Source organism: Lolium rigidum, chromosome 6, assembly GCF_022539505.1.
Source record: "Lolium rigidum isolate FL_2022 chromosome 6, APGP_CSIRO_Lrig_0.1, whole genome shotgun sequence".
NCBI lineage: Eukaryota > Viridiplantae > Streptophyta > Magnoliopsida > Poales > Poaceae > Lolium > Lolium rigidum.
In genome coordinates, this window is record NC_061513.1 from 48,313,340 (window position 1) to 48,331,387 (window position 18,048).

At 43.4% G+C, this 18,048-nt stretch overlaps 1 long non-coding RNA gene across 1 annotated transcript; it reads right to left on the minus strand.

Annotated features, from left to right (window-relative positions):
• Positions 1-12,373: 12,373 nt before the first annotated feature.
• On the minus strand, positions 12,374-14,317 carry LOC124667923. Its single transcript, XR_006991478.1, has 3 exons — positions 13,857-14,317; positions 13,657-13,682; positions 12,374-12,422 (listed from the first exon to the last, which is right to left on the minus strand). It is a non-coding gene; the product is annotated as an uncharacterized LOC124667923 (long non-coding RNA).
• Between the last annotated feature and the right edge of the window lie 3,731 nt (positions 14,318-18,048).

Consider the following 18,048-nt stretch of genomic DNA (forward strand, 5'->3'; position numbering starts at 1 on the left):
GGTCTCCACGTTGCCGCTGACGTCGGCAGTGCGCCCTGCCACGAGTTGGTTCGCAACACCTCGGGAGAGAAAGTTTTTCTCCTACTAGTCGATAAACCTTGGTTTCTTACTGAGGGAAAACTTCCTGTTGTGCTCATCACACCTTCCTCTTGGGGTTCCACTCAACGTTGCGCATAAATTCTCCTTCATCAACTCCGCGCTCAGCAAGCTCAATTTAAACTTTATATTGAGTTGTAATGATATCATAATAGTATCTTCAGGTGTTCTCGTCGGACATGTGAGAATACCAACTTGTTAGGACCATGTATGTAATATAATCTGGAGTGTTATGACCTGCAATTTTTCTGTTGTACCACTCTGAGGGATGTGATAATTGTGAAGAAGTCCCTTCACTAAGATCATATCAACGACTTGTATACTACAACATGCAGTGGTATGCTGGGTCACCGCAGCTGGTATCAGAGCAAATGTTGCGACCTTAGGTTGGAAAAACCTATTAAAGGAAAAAGACCTGTAGGAGTCAAGTAGGAATAGTAAAGAATTCTCTAGAAATATGGTGTTTGTTCACTTGAGAATAGCAAAAATCATATCTTTTAGTGCAATAATTCTTTGTTATTACTATTATGATGTATCAATCCTTACTAATATTCTATTTCTGTATACAGCCAGAATGGCGTACACGTTTCCCAAGAGAATGTTGAGGAAAGTTGAAGGATGACTTGGTGATTATGTTGGAAGTTTGATAGATCTCCTGCGTGGGATGCTGAAGGAACTCCATTGTGAGACTAGGATTCCGGTTATTAAGTATATCTACTATGATGGTGAGATCGTTGCCAAGTGTATAGTCTCCGTACAACTTCCTGATACACTGCTGATGAGTTGAATCATGCCATATGGAGAAGCTAAAACACTCACCACGACGTACCATATGGGTACTTTCAAGGCAATTCTAGAAATCCGGCAACACAAGTCAGTAGAGCTGTTGTTTTCACCGTATTCTCATGTGCCTCATGCCGAGGGAGATGAGGATCCATCTTTGAACCATCTACTGATGGCACACAAACATCCGGAAGTAGCAGCCCAACACATGGACAACTGTAAGCCCCTATTGACTTCCATGTATCTACTGCACATGAAGATGGTGGAAGAAGTCACCCACATGCTAGATGAGTTCACGGACCCTGACAAAGTCCAGGCTCGAATGCATGCCCTTAGGGCACAACCCCAACACACTACCCCATACTTCAGCCTACACAACTACGTAGATTTGAGTGACCAATTGCCAAAGTCAGAACCACTCACACCCAACTTCGTTCTACACTATCCACATGCAGTGGCGGAGCCAGGAAATAATAGAAGCCTGGGCGAACCATAAGCTAAAAAAGGCGAGAATTTTAATGGCATATCAAAGCGTTCAGCTCTACCAAGATTTCTAAAGAGGCGCACTATATTCAATCTAATTGGACCTTCGGAACCGATATTGAGAAAATACGAGGAAATTTCACTATTAGTTGATATATGCCCTCCTCATTTGATCTTGAACTTCCAGAGCATATGAAGAAATTTGTCTTCTTAAAGCTGGATCACAACCGATTTCATCTGGATTGTTTACTTTGACCACATTAGAAGATGCATCTTGCTCTATGTGCATATCATTCCCGGTGTTGGGGCTTGCCTCTATAGGGTTTGCACATTGTTCCCCGACCTGCGGTTGGGGTTTGCCACACTCCCATGGTTTGGCGTTTTAACCAAATATCTCTCCATTTTCTAAAATTTAAGATTGAATATGATGATTAGCAACTTAAAATATTTGAAGTGATTTTCTTAGTAAGATTTCAAGTGGGGAAGCGGTCAACTAGATGAACAAAAAAAATCTCCAATTCGTAGATTAAAATATGAAGTGACTTATTGGTGGAACTGATGGAGAAAAAAGTTCAATGTGTATCTGTCCGCTGTTGTCGTCCTGACCTGCAGCAGTTTAGCCTGTAGCTGAGTCTTCAGACGCTTGTCGTTCCACCGTCGCCTATGCGAGTGCCGCACCGGCGTGGGCGATCGGCCGCGTCGGCTTTGCTGCAGCCGCCGTCGCCTCTCTTGACTCGGGAGATGAACAGACGAACGACGACCGGAGCGACGGATTACTGACCGACTAGTGTACGGAACGCGAACGATAGAACCAGTTAGTTCTGGCTCAGTTCGCTCACCTAAGTAGGCTCTACGCTTGTTGGGCTGTTGGCAGCTTGGGCCATAAGTGAAACAAGAAAGGCCATCTAGGTTGTACTGGAATTTTAGCCCGGGCAAAGCAGCCAGCTAACCACGCAATTACACTAAACTAATCGAGGTTTACACGCTGCCGGACGAGGTCGAGTCCGGGCAGCTGCCCGGGCATGCCGGGCTGAAGCTCCGCCCATGTCCACATGTATCAATGTCATACGATGCAGGATATGGGGGAGATGTTTCGGGAAACCTAGCTTGTTCTGAATCACCAATCGAGAACTCGACTGGTTGGCGTTTCAGAGAACCCTTCGGAGATGAAGATGAACCCATCACCTGTGATCCGGATGGCGAAGGAGGCGAGGTTAATCAGAATATTAATCAAGACTTTGGGAAGGAAGAGAAAGATACTAACTCCATTTCTCTTTTTTGGAGATGGGATTCTCAAAAACATCTCAACACGAGGTAGGTGAAAGTTCCGGAGTGAAGAATAAGAAGAAGAAGAAGAAGAAGAAGAAGAAGAAGAAGAAGAAGAAGAAGAAGAAGAAGAAAATGAGGGGGCAAGTGGATAGAAACCCTTCATGGATGGAAAATGAGGGAGGTGTGTATCCTACTGGGGATACATACGAGTCACTGTCCAGTTATTTTGGCATGGCAGATCTCTGTCTCGGCACTTGGTCCGACTCAGACTATATCCCGACTGGAAGGACTTATGTTCCGGACGGTGTTCGGAAGGCCAACCGCTGTACAAGATGGACTCCAGGAATGTACGCGGAGGCGAATGATGATGATAAAGAGTAGTGCTGGAGGAAGAAATAATATAGTATAGTTGGTATTGTATTAAGACGTATTTTAAATTCGGTTAGCTTGGGTTTGAGCCAAATAAGTGGGTATATATGCCACATGTAATATATGTGTGTAATGTTATGTTATATACGGTGTATATACATAATAAATGTTTGCTTTGGATTTGCTTCTTGACTTCCTTGTGTGACTAGTACTGGGCAATGAGTTGAGCTCAGAAAACATTTGCATGGTGTAATTATGAGTTATCACTCTTTGTTACAGGACTAGGGTGATATGGTGTTAGTGGAAACTGAAGATGCTCGATCGGAGATAGAGGGAGGCAAAACAAAAGGAAGAAGCTGATGCAGCAGCTAGAAGGGATGATGCACCACCACCACATCCTATGATGCATCCAGATTTTCAGCAGTACATGAGAGTCATGGAAGAAGATCGGAGGAGGTACCAGGAGAGCTAGAATAAGAACATGCATGATTTCTTTGCTCAAGTTATCAACGACAGAGGCAATGAAGGCAGAGGTGTAACCCTATCAGATTTTCAAAATGCAAGACCATTACCTTTTGCATCAGCTCCAGAACAAATGGATGCAGAAGACTGGCTCATGGATACTGAAAGAAAGTTAAGGACAGTAGGATGCAATGATGAGGAAAAGGTTAGGTATGCTACCTATCTTTTGTCAGGACCCGCAGCTTCATGGTGGGAGAATGTTGTCGCTGTACACCCACTGGAGACGGTGTTCACATGGGAAGAATTCAAGAAGAAGTTCCGGGAGGCTCATGTTCCGGAAAGTATAATAGAATTGAAGAAGAGGGAGTTTGAAGAACTACATCAGAATACTGCACCCATCATGCAGTATGTTCGAGATTTCAATCGTCTGGCTAGGTATGCACCAGAGGAGGTTAACTCAGATGAGAAAAGAAAGAAGAGGTTCATGAAGGGCATGAATCCATACATGAAGATGCAACTAAGGTTAGCACGGACCATAGAGTTCCAGGAACTGATTGATGCGAAAATCACTTTCGAGGACGACTACAGGCAGGTTCAAGAGGATAGAAGGAAGAGGGCTCGTATCGAGCCAAGAAAGTACCCAATTGCTAAACCAACCCCAGATAGAAGTTTCAAACCACGGTACCGACCCACGGGTAATCAAAATAACTGTGGAGGACCAAACCATAATCCAAAATCCCTAATAATCTGCGACAACTGTGGGCAGAGGGGACATATCAGGAGAGAGTGCCAGAAACCCAGGATCATATGCTATGTTTGTGGGCAGGAAGGACACATGAAGCCAGAGTGTCCGAATAAGGCGTCTTGGAGTGGACAGAACTCGGGAGGACGAGCAGGAGGCGGTAACAACTACAACAACCGCAACAACAACAACAACAACAACAACAACAACAACAACAACAACAACAACAACAACAACAACCGCACCAACAACAACAACAACAACAACAAGAGGGGCAAGCTATATGGAAAGCTGAATTGCACAACCTTGGAACAAGCTGGAGAGTCGGATCAAGCAGTCCTAAGTACGCTCAACATTCTTACTCATCCTGGCAAAGTACTATTTGATACAGGAGTAACTACTTCATTCCTTGCATGGGTATTTGTGGAAAAATACGGGATTAAATGTTCAAAACTAGAATATCCCATAACTGTCCTATCCGCGGGGGGAACGATCTTAGTAACCTACGTGAAAGAAGCACAAGTCATGACCATATGTGACTGTGTGTATTTCGCGGACCTATTCATCATTCCCATGAAGGACATATCAGTCATCTTAGGGATGGACTGGTTAATGGAGAATGGAGCGGTGATCAATTGTGGAGATAAAACAGTATCACTCCGCAATTCCATCGGAGGTCAGATAGTGTTTCAAGGAGACAAGTACACCCAATTGGAGATAGGATTGGAGTTAAACAGCCTGAAGGAGGAAAGGATCGAAGAAATTCCAGTGGTGAATGAATTTCAAGATGTATTTCCTAAAGAATTACCGGGTATGCCACCCAATAGGGAGATATAATTCACCATAGATCTGATCCCAGGAACAGCCCCAATAGCTCAACCACCATATAAGATAGGACCCAAGGAGTTAGTAGAATTGAAAACCCAGATTGATGAACTAGAATAGAAAGGATTTATACAAGAAAGTGTGTCACCTTGGGGAACACCAGTTATCTTGGTGGATAAGAGAGATGTAGGTAGAAGAATGTGTGGAGATTATAGGAACCGCAACAATGTAACCATCAAGAACAAGTATCCTTTACCCAGAATACAAGATCTATTTGATCAAGTTGAAGGAGCAGGTGTTTTCTCAAAGATAGATTTGAGGTCAGGATACCATCAAATCAAGATCAAGAAGGAAGATGTTCCAAAAACGGTGTTTGTATCAAGGTATGGACATCATGAATATTTGGTTGTATCATTTTGACTAACAAATGCACCAGCTATTTTCATGAACTTGATGAACAAGATATTCATGAAGTACTTGGACAAGTTTGTGATAGTGTTTATTGATGACATTTTTATATACTCCAAAGACAAAGAAGAACATGCAAAGCATTTAAAGATTGTTTTGCAAATTTTGAGGGAGCATCAGCTATATGCTAAGTTCAGCAAATGCAAGTTTTGGCTGGATGATACGTCCAAAACGTATCTACTTTCCCGAACACTTTTGCTATTGTTTTTCCTCCAATTTGTGTATTTTGGATACAACTAACACGGACTAACGTCGTTTTCGACGAATTGCCCGGTGTCTCGTTTTTGTGCAGAAACTCAACTTTCAGGAAAATCCCCGGGATTAATTCCAATGGGCCTATTTTCACAGAAGAATAATGGAGCCAGAAGACCAGAAGGAGGGGGGCCACGAGGCAGCCACCCCACCAGGCGGCGCGGCAGGCCCCTGGGCCGCGCCAGCCTATGGTGGCGGCGCCTCGGGCAGCCCCAGGTGCCTCCCTTTCGACTACTTAAAGGTTTCGACCTAAAAACGCACGGGGGTTAGACGAAATCGCCAGAATACATCCAGAACACCGCCGCCATCGCGAAACTCTGTCTCGGGACCAGAAACTCCGTTCTGGCACTCCGCCGGGACGGGGAATTGGAGGAGATCATCGCCATCATCACCACCGACGCCTCTCCATCGACCAGCCATGTTTCCCCCATCCATGTGTGAGTAATTCTCCCGCCGTAGGCTGAAGGGGATGGTAGGGATTGGATGAGATTGGTCATGTAATAGCATAAGATTGTTAGGGCATAGTGCCTAGTGTCCATAATTGGTACTTTTATGATATTGTTGCAACTTGTTATGCTTAATGTTTGTCACTAGGGCCCGAGTGCCATGATCTCAGATCTGAACATGTTATCAATTCATGATGATATTCATTGCTTTATGATCTTACCTGCAAGTTGTATACACATATTGCTGTCCGAACCCGAGGCCCCAAAGTGACAGAAATTGGGACAACCGAAGGGGAAGGCGGTGATATGAGGATCACATGTGTTCACGGAGTGTTAATGCTATGCTCCGGTGCTCTATTAAAAGGAGTACCTTAATTTCCAAGAGATTCCCTAGAGGCCCGACTGCCACCTGCCGGTAGGACAAAAGATGTTGTGCAAGTTTCTCATTGCGAGCACGTACGACTAAATATGGAACACATGCCTATGGATTGATTAGTACTTGGATACCGTTTTATTACTATCTGCAAATGCCCCACCTTGATTGTTACATGAGTTTCTCTTATCCATGCAACGCCCGTTCATCCATCCCTGTGCCTACAGTATTTTAATCCTGCTGTTTACTATAATCACTACTGCTCTTTGTTACACTGCTGCTGATATTTCACTACTGCTACTGCTATAAAACTGTTACTACTGATAAACTCTTGCGAGCAAGTCTGTTTCCAGGTGCAGCTGAATTGACAACTCCGCTGTTAAGGCTTACAAATATTCTTTGGCTCCCCTTGAATCAATAAATTGGGTTTTACTTCCCTCGAAGACTGTCGCGATCCCCTATACTTATAGGTCATCAAGACTATTTTCTGGCGCCGTTGCCGGGGAGCATAGCTTTATTTGCAAGTTCACTTGGATTGATATTGTTCGCTGCAAATTCTCCATCATGGGTAAACCTCGCGATACTAAAGTCGCGATATTACCATCCACTACAAGAAAAGGTACAACTCTGAGTACCTCTGCTGCTCTTGATTCACCATATGTGATAAGTAAACTTGTTTCACCACCAAAAGCTTCAAATGCTGGTACTTCGCTGAATCTGAAAATTCCTCTTATAATTTTGATGATGCTTCGCTCGTGCTTGATAATGATGGTTCATTAGGATCTTTTCTAGATGCTACAATTGCTAGGTATAGACAAATTGAAAATACTGAAACTCCTAATGAAAATGCTGCTACACTTGTTAATTCACTTGAGTCTGTTGAATACTCTAGTGATGATCTTGATGAAGATTATGTAGAACTTGATGATGATTTCATTGATAAATGCAATGCTACTACTGGTACAAGAAATATTAAAAAGCTTCTTGCACAACATACTGTTAGATATAAACTGTCTCCCGATCCTAAATTTGCCACATCTCCTATAAACATTAAGGATAAGGATTATGATTTTTCTCTTGATTTATCTCATATATCTATTGTTGAGAAAACACCTTTTTGTGGTACTGAAAAAGAAAGTGATGTAGAACACATGAATGAGCTTTCAACTTTGAGTAGCTTGTTTTCTGATGATATCAAGAAGCGTACTTATTTCATTGCTAAAATTTTTCCTTTCTCATTAAAGGATGATGCTAAAACTTGGTATATGATACGTCTCCGACGTATCGATAATTTCTTATGTTCCATGCCACATTATTGATGATATCTACATGTTTTATGCATACTTTATGTCATATTTTTGCGTTTTCCGGAACTAACCTATTGACGAGATGCCGAAGTGCCGGTTCTCGTTTTCTCGCTGTTTTTGGTTTCGAAATCCTAGAAAGGAAATATTCTCGGAATCGGACGAAATCAACGCCCAACATCCTATTTTTCCCGAAGCTTCCGCAGCACCGAAGAAGGGCCAGAGGGGAGCCAGGAGGGCCCCACCCCACAGGGCGGCGCAGCCAAGGGGGTGGGCGCGCCCCCCTAGTGTGTGGGCCCCCCGTGGCCCCTCCGAGGCTGCCCTTCCGCCTACTTAAGGTCTCCGTCGCGAAAACCCTATTACGTTCGACGAAACCAGAGAAAACCTTCCAGAGCCGCCGCCATCGCGAAGCCAAGATCTGGGGGACAGGAGTCTCTCGTTCGGCACGCCGCCGGACGGGGAAGTGCCCCCGAAGGCTCCTCCATCGACACCACCGCCATCTTCATCAACGCCGCTCGTCTCCCATGAGGAGGGAGTAGTTCTCCATCGAGGCTCTGGGGCTGTACCGGTAGCTATGTGGTTAATCTCTCTCCTATGTACTTCAATACAATAATCTCATGAGCTGCCTTACATGATTGAGATTCATATGATGATGCTTGTAATCTAGATGTCATTATGCTAGTCAAGTGGGTTTTACTTATGTGATCTCCGGAGACTCCTTGTCCCACGTGTGTAAAGGTGACGAGTGTGTGCACCGTGTGGGTCTCTTAGGCTATATTTCACGAGAATACTTATTCACCGTTATGAATGGCATAGTGAAGTGTTTATTTATATCTCTTTATGATTGCAATGTGTTTTGTATCACAATATATCCGTGTGCTACTCTAGTGATGTTATTAAAGTAGTTTATTCCTCCCGCACGGTGTAATGGTGACGAGTGTGTGCATCGTGTAGTACTTGGCGTAGGCTATGATTGTGATCTCTTGTAGATTATGAAGTTAACTATTGCTATGATGGTATTGATGTGATCTATGCCTCCTTTCGTAGTGTGAAGGTGACGAGTGTGCATGCTATGTTAGTACTTGGTTTGGTTATGTTGATCTGTCATGCACTCTAAGGTTATTTAAATATGAACATTGAATATTGTGGAGCTTGTTAACTCCGGCATTGAGGGTTCGTGTAATCCTACACGCTTAGTGGTGTTCATCATCCAACAAGAGGGTGTAGAGTCTAGCATCTATCTATTTATTCTCGTTATGTGATCAATGTTGAGAGTGTCCACTAGTGAAAGTATGATCCCTAGGCCTTGTTCCTAAATATCGCTATCGCTGTTTGTTTACTTGTTTTATCGCATCTATACTTCCCGCAATATTACCACCATCAACCACACACCAGTCCTGGACAACAAAGCACTTTTATGGTGCCGTTGCTACTGCTCGCATTTATTCATACCACCTGTATTTCACTATCTCTTCGCCGAACTAGTGCACCTATTAGGTGTGTTGGGGATACAAGAGACTTCTTGCTTTGTGGTTGCGGTGGTTGCATGAGAGAGATATCTTTGACCTCTTCCTCCCCGAGTTCGATAAACCTTGGGTGATCCACTTAAGGGAAACTTGCTGCTGTTCTACAAACCTCTCGCTCTTGGAGGCCCAACACTGTCTACAAGAATAGAAGCACCCGTAGACATCAAGCACTTTTCCGGCGCCGTTGCTCGGGGAGGAAAGGTAAAAGGCACTCATACTCCGGTCCCGTGTAAAGTACTTTTCTCGGCGCCATTGTGTGAGTGTTCGAAGCTATTTCCTTTAGATCCTGCAATTGCATCTTTTTGTTTCTTGTTTACACTAGTTAGGCATAATGGATAACAATGAGCTTCTTATTCTATTTCCTGAGTTAAGACATGAATGGTTTAATGCGAAAATTAAAAAACCTATGGAACCTTATTTGCATGATGGTAGTAATATTAGTATGAACGCTTTGAACACCATTGTTGATAATGATATAGAAAGTTCTAAGCTTGGGGAAGCTGGTTTTCATGATCTTTTTAGTCCTCCAAGCATTGAGGAGAAAATTTTCTTTGATGATACTTTGCCTCCTATTTATGATGATTATAATGATAGTGGTCTTTTGGTGCCACCTACTATGGAGAGTAAATTTTGTTGTGATTATACTATGCCTCCTACACTTGATGAGAATAATAATGATAGCTACTTTGTTGATTTTGCTCCCACTAAAACTAATAAAATTGATTATGCTTATGTGGAGAGTAATAATTTTATGCATGAGACTCATGATAAGAATGTTTCATTTGATAGTTATATTGTTGAGTTTGCTCATGATGCTACCGGATATTATTATGAGAGAGGAAAATATGGTTGTAGAAATTTTCATGTTACTAAAACACCTCTCTTTTTGCTGAAAATCTTGAAGCTGCACTTGTTTTATCTTTCTATACTTGTTGCATTATGCTTCATGAATTTGTTTATTTACAAGATTCCTATGCATAGGAAGCATATTAGGCTTAAATTTGTTTTGAATTTGCTTCTTGATGCTCTCTTTTGCTTCAACTCTTGTTTCTTGCGAGTGCATCATTAAAACTGCTGAGCCCATCTTAATGGCTATAAAGAAAGCACTTCTTGGGAGATAACCCATGTGTTTATTTTACTACAGTACCTTTGTTTTATATTTGAGTCTTGGAAGTTGTTACTACTGTAGCAACCTCTCCTTATCTTAGTTTTGTGCCTAGTTGTGTGTGACGCCCCAAAACCGGTACCATGAGGATCCCAGCGAATCCGCCGAAATTCGCACGATATCGATTTTGGGAGACGCACCACCAAGCGCCTCGTACACGCCGAAGCATGCACGCGATGCGGGTGGAATCAATCACGAGAGGTAACATTACAACAGGATTACAATAGAGCCCACAAGAAACATATATATTACAACAACGACTCCAACGAGTCAAGACACAAATGTACAATACAAAGATCCAAATCATACAGAAGATCAAATATGTCCGAGTACGGACAAGATACAAATTTGGACTAAGAGTCCTGAAGATAACCAGTGGCGTCCATAACCCTTCCCAGGCCAAGCCGGAAGGGTAACCTTGCTAACGTCGTCTTCATCGAACATATCTTCATACCTGCCCGGTTATATCCCGTAGAAGCAGCAATAAATACGGGTTCGTACTTAACAAGACTTCAAGATGTATAAGCATTCGTCAACCAGTCGTCCTTTGTACTTGAGGCACGCAGGAGACTTAGAGGACGCAAGCGGAACGTCATAGGCAATATGGTGGGGTTAAGCGGCAGCGCGCAAGCACTAAAAACATGTAAAGACACTCTACAACATTCGTCTATTAGAGAAGGTGAGAGAGCGCAGAACTAGCAGTTCTATACTCTGCAATCATAACACAGCCGATGCGTTTCCCCTTCGCCAAGAAGTACTTACAAAGGCACTCACACGGTTGTCAAGTTTTAACCATTTATTATTGAAGTTGTACTAACTTACTACGCAAGTTATTATTAATAAACACCAGGTGTAAGTTGTCTATGGTCGAGTCATACAGCTCCAAGTCGTCCATAACCGCGGACACGGCTTATCGATAAGATTTTACCCTGCAGGGGTGCCCAAATATGCCCACACGCACGATCAACCCACTTGCGACAGGTGGATATCACGACTCGCACTCTCCTTCACGACAACAATGTCCAGGAAGCCACCTAACCAAGTTGAACCCGTATCGAAGTCCGCCGTATCTCCGAGCGGACCTAGCCGTTTGCAACGAGCGTACTAGGTGGTTTAAACACACACCGGGGCGATAAACCACTTCGCGGCGGCTCCGCGACCTATACGTGCATACCGTAAACAAGGGGATACAAGGCACCCGGGGCTTCCTAAAGTAAATAAGTAACAGTCGGCATGCACGCAACAACAAATGGTAAAACATTGCAAACTAGTTGTGGCCACCGGACAAAGCCGTAGATTCCGAGCGGTGGTCGAGGGAGACCCGAAACATACCCACGTGTGGTTAGAGCGCTCGGTCTCGGAATCGGATAACAAGAACTCGGGGTCGTAAGATATTTAGGAAACACAAGTGAGCCGTCACAAAACGATCAGCTGACCCACCGATGCCTCCGCTAACACTATTAACAAGTAACCATGATACCCTCAACAGATATATCCATAAACCATGTGTCATGTTCCCCAACAGATAACCCGATAAGATAGCGGTAACGGTAACGAGATATAAACAGCACTAGCATGCACTACGACTCGCAAGGCAGACCCGATAACCAAACAACAGCTGTAGGAGGTTGGTGGAGGCAATATAGGCTGCTTGAGGTAATAAGTGGAAAGGACACGTGACAAGAACGCAACTTAAGGATAGCATGAGGGAGAAGGCAAAATAAAATAGGTGAGCGACTTCTGCAGGGGCAGAAGTATAGGGGAAAATGCTTGCCTGTTAAAGCTTGCCGAGGGACATCCGGAGGACTTGTCGTATCTCACAACACCACTTCGCGATCCTATCCGGGAAGAAGCAAATGCTGAACACATAACGTATGCAAGTCTTACTACTATGGATAAATAAGATCCAGCATGATCAATATGATATGCATGACATGACAACGATGATGTGATGCACCTTATCCAAATTAAGCGGGATCGGAACCCCGAACAAACAATTAGGGTTGAAGTTGTATTATCTACCGACAAACTTAAGGGTTGGATAGCATGGCATATCATGGCATAGGTGCGCTACTCAAAATTAAGCGGAGCGGGGAACCGTAACCGGTAATTCCCAAATACTCCGTGTTTAATTGTTAGGTGCGATGCAAACTACAACGGAACAACATGATGCGGAATGCAAGCAATGTATATGCATGTCATATTATTATTCCTCTTATTTGTTTGGTCAACTTCATATATAAAATATTTTATTTGAATTTGTATTCAAAAAGTTGAAACATATTTATACATAACTATGTGGGAGGTGTTATGACGAAACTGAAGTGGAAAAACAGAGACAGGCCGGTGACGACACAGGCACGCACAGAATGGATAGCTAGCAGCTAGGCAGGCAGGCAGCTGGATGAATTGATGTCGTGTCTTGCTAGCTAAACAGGCAGGCTAGCAGGTGAATGGATGGATGTGCATACGGTGAAGCTAAGCAACCAGGCAGCTAGCTGAAAATTGGAGTCTGCACTTGTGGATGGATAAAAGCATGTACTGTCCAGAAGCAAAACAGCGCTGGCCTGAGCATCTACAGAATTACAGGCATGTAAAACGACAGAGCTTGTATCTGAAACCAAAACGGAGAGCAAAACTCGGCTGATACCTTGTTGATATGTACTGTGACGTGTAGAGCTGGATTAGATAAAACATAGAAAATGGGAGGGATTATATGGTGGCTGCGTGCGCGTGTGCTAGTGAAGATGATTCGTGACTAGGTGAGGGAGCTGCTGCTGTCTGACGAAACAGGAAACTGAAACAAGGACCATGATGAACTGAAAAATGAAACAAGGATCAGAACCGTGCGCCTGCGGCAAAGATCGACGATGGCGACCTGGAAGAACTGAAGCTGGAGGTGTGTGCGTGGTGTCGGAGATACGGAGATCTCCACGGACTTGCTCGTGTCGAGCAGAACAGGCTCCGCACGACAAAGACGACCAAACGGACGCGGTCACCGGCGGCGTGCACTGACAGACGTTTTTTTTTTCTGAAACGAAGATGCAGTGATGGGAAACGAGAGGGGACAGGGGTTTCGGAGGAGATGCTCACCCAGCGGATCGATGGTGAAGAGGAACCTGAGGCCGTGGGGTTTGCGCACCCGTGGTCAGCGCGGCAGGTGGCGGCGAGGAACAACGACGGCGTAGCAGCGAAGTAGCAGGAAAAACAGCGACAAGTTCCGTCAGAAATAGACGAAGGCGTGTAGTGATGGAAAGAGATGAGGAAGAGAGGGAAAAGGGGCGCCGCCTCACCAGGAAGCTGATGAACACCTCGGCTGGGGCGGACGAGGTCGGAGGCGGCCGGAAATCTCGCTGGTGCGTGATGGCCGATGAGGAACGACGATATGGACGTCGATTTCCTGGCCGATTGGATGCGCGCGTGTGTCGATGGGCTTTAGCGTCTCACGACGAAGCTGGAGGTGGTCTCGGCTTGGCGGGTGGTGGCCGGAGACTGCCGTGCGACGGTGATGGCGCCGGTGTTTCTGAAGATATTTTTCCTCCCCTCCTTGTCTTGCGTGGAGAGGAAGAAGATGGAGGGGAGATGCCGTGCTGGATGGGACTTGGTAGTTGGAGTGGTCCAGGATGAAGATAAGGAGGAGAAAAGCAACGTGGTGTTGGCTGGCTCTGGCTTGGTCCATGGCGGGACGACGACCAGGAAGGAAGCACGCCTCGCGTGACAGTACTGAAACGAGCTGTCTCCTTGCTCAGCATAAGAAAAGACTTGGATGGTGGCTGCTCGTGAAGCTGAACCAAAACACAGATAGGAAGTTGTATGAAGGCAGAGAGAAACGATAGAAATTTAGAGGGATCAAGTGCAGCGAAAAGAAAAAGATAAGAGAGGTAAATCTTTGCAAACATTTTTAAAACACTATGTTTGGGTTAAATTGGTTTTGTCAATTATTTCCAAATAATTAGACTTGGGGTTTTGTAAAATAAGAAAAGAGTGAGGGAGGGTTTTAATTAGAACCATATGAGAGGGAAAATAAAATAGATAGGGTTTATAAAATAAATAAATTTTATTTTATTTTATTTTGTAAAACATGGATGAGATGATGCATGACGTCATGATGATGCATAAAATAAAATAACAAGCAAATATAATAGGGGTACTAACCTGGACCGTTACATTGTGCCAAATAAAGTCGTTGATAGTAAGGTTCATACTAGATTTGGATTACTGCGCAGAAACAGATTTCTTTGCTGTCATGAATCTGGGCCTAATTCTCTGTAGGCAACTCAGAAAATTATGCCAATTTACGTGCGTGATCCTCAGATATGTACGCAAATTTCATTCAATTTGGGCATTTTCATCTGAGCAAGTCTGGTGCCTCAATAAAATTCGTATTTACGGACTGTTCTGTTTTGACAGATTCTGCCTTTTATTTCGCATTGCCTCTTTTGCTGTGTTGGATGGATTTATTTGTTCCATTACCTTCCATTAGCTTTGGGCAATGTCCAGAAGTGTTAAGAATGATTGTGTCACCTCTGAACATGTGAATTTTTGATTATGCACTAACCCTCTAATGAGTTTGTTTCGAGTTTGGTGTGGAGGAAGTTTTCAAGGGTCAAGAGAGGAGGATGATACAATGTGATCAAGAAGAGTGAAAGCTCTAAGCTTGGGGATGCCCCCGTGGTTCATCCATGGATATTTCAAGAAGGCTCAAGCATCTAAGCTTGGGGCATGCCCAAGGCATCCCCTTCTTCATCGACAACTTATCAGGTCACTTCTCTTGAAACTATATTTTTATTCGGTCACATCTTATGTACTTTACTTGGAGCGTCTGTGTGCTTTTATTTTCATTTTGTTATTTTCATTCTCTGAATAAATACATGCTTGTGTGGGAGAGAGACACGCTCCGCTGGTTCATATGAACATATGTGTTCTTAGCTCATAATGTTCATGGCGAAGGTTGAAACTGCTTCGTTAATTGTTATATGGTTGGAAACGGGAAATGCTACATGTAGTAATTGGTAAAATGTCTTGAATAATGTGATACTTGACAATTGTTGTGCTCATATAGATCTTGTTTAAGCTCTTGCATCATGTACCTTGTACTTATTAATGAATAACTACATAGAGCTTGTTAAAATTTGGTTTGCATGATTGATCTCTAGAGTCTAGATATTTTCTGGTTGAGGTGTTTGAACAACAAGGAGACAATGTAAAGTCTTATAATAGTTACAATATGTTCATATGTGAGCTTTGTTGCACCTTTTATAATTGAGTTTGCTTCAAACAACCTTGCTTGCCTAAACCTTGTATCGAGAGGGAGTACTTCTCATGCATCCAAAATCCTTGAGCCAACCACTATGCCATTTGTGTCCACCATACCTACCTACTACATGGTATTTCTCCGCCATTCCAAAGTAAATTGCTTGAGTGCTACCTTTAAAATTTCCATTCTTTACCTTTGCAATATATAGCTCATGGGACAAATAGCCTAAAAACTATTGTGGTATTGAATATGTACTTATGCACTTTATCTCTTATTAAGTTGCTTGTTGTGCGATAACCATGTTTCTGGGGACGCCACCAACTTTACCTTTGTTGAATATCATGTGAGTTGCTATGCATGTTCGTCTTGTCTGAAGTAGGGGCGGTTTTCACAATCAAATGGTTTGAGTATGCATACTGTTAGAGAAGAACATTGGGCCGCTAACTAAAGCCATGATTCATGGTGGAAGTTTCAGTGTGGACAGCTAATCCTCAATCTCTTATGAGAATAATAATTGTTGTTGAATGCTTATGCATTAAAGAGGAGTCCATTATCTGTTGTCTATGTTGTCCCGGTATGGATGTCTAAGTTGAGAATAATCAAAAGCGAGAAATCCAGTGCGAGCTTTCTCCTTAGACCTTTGTACAGGCGACATAGAGGTACCCCTTTGTGACGCTTGGTTGAAACATATGCTATGCAATGATAATCCGTGTTAACCCAAGCTAATTAGGACAAGGTGCGAGCACTATTAGTATACTATGCATGAGGCTTGCAACTTATAGGATATAATTTACATAATGGATATGCTTTATTACTACCGTTGACAAAATTGTTTCTTGTTTTCAAAATGAAAAGCTCTAGCACAAATATAGTAATCAATGCTTCCCTCTGCGAAAGGCCTATCTTTTACTTTATTGTTGAGTCAGTTTACCTACTTCTTTCTATCTTAAAAGCAAACACTTGTGTCAACTGTGCATTGATTCTTACATGTTTACTTATTGCACTTGTTATATTGCTTTATGTTGACAACTATCCATGAGATATACATGTTACAAGTTGAAAGCAATTGCTGAAACTTAATCATCCTTTGTGTTGCTTCAATGCCTTTACTAAGAATTTATTGCTTTATGAGTAACTCTTATGCAAGTCTTATTGATGCTTGTCTTGAAAGTATTATTCATGAAAAGTCTTTGCTATATGATTCATTAGTTTACTCATTATTTTTACCATTGTTTTGATCGCTGCATTCATTACATATGCTTACAATAGTAAGATCAAGATTATGATGGCATGTCACTCCAGAAATTATCTTTGTTATCGTTTACCTGCTCGGGACGAGCAGAAACTAAGCTTGGGGATGTTGATACGTCTCCGACGTATCGATAATTTCTTATGTTCCATGCCACATTATTGATGATATCTACATGTTTTATGCATACTTTATGTCATATTTATGCGTTTTCCGGAACTAACCTATTGACGAGATGCCGAAGTGCCAGTTGCTGTTTTCTGTTGTTTTTGGTTTCAGAAATCCTAGAAAGGAAATATTCTCGGAATCGGACGAAATCAACGCCCAACATCCTATTTTTCCCGGAAGCTTCCAGAGCACCGAAGAAGGGCCAGAGGGGAGCCAGGATGGCCCCACCCCACAGGGCGGCGCGGCCAAGGAGGTGGGCGCGCCCCCCTCCCCCCGTGGCCCCTCCGAGGCTGCCCTTCCGCCTACTTAAGGTTTCCGTCGCGAAAACCCTATCACGTTCGACGAAACCAGAGAAAACCTTCCAGAGCCGCCGCCATCGCGAAGCCAAGATCTGGGGGACAGGAGTCTCTGTTCCGGCACGCCGCCGGACGGGGAAGTGCCCCCGGAAGGCTCCTCCATCGACACCACCGCCATCTTCATCAACGCTGCTGTCTCCCATGAGGAGGGAGTAGTTCTCCATCGAGGCTCTGGGGCTGTACCGGTAGCTATGTGGTTAATCTCTCTCCTATGTACTTCAATACAATAATCTCATGAGCTGCCTTACATGATTGAGATTCATATGATGATGCTTGTAATCTAGATGTCATTATGCTAGTCAAGTGGGTTTTACTTATGTGATCTCCGGAGACTCCTTGTCCCACGTGTGTAAAGGTGACAGTGTGTGCACCGTGTGGGTCTCTTAGGCTATATTTCACAGAATACTTATTCACTATTATGAATGGCATAGGGAAGTGTTTATTTATATCTCTTT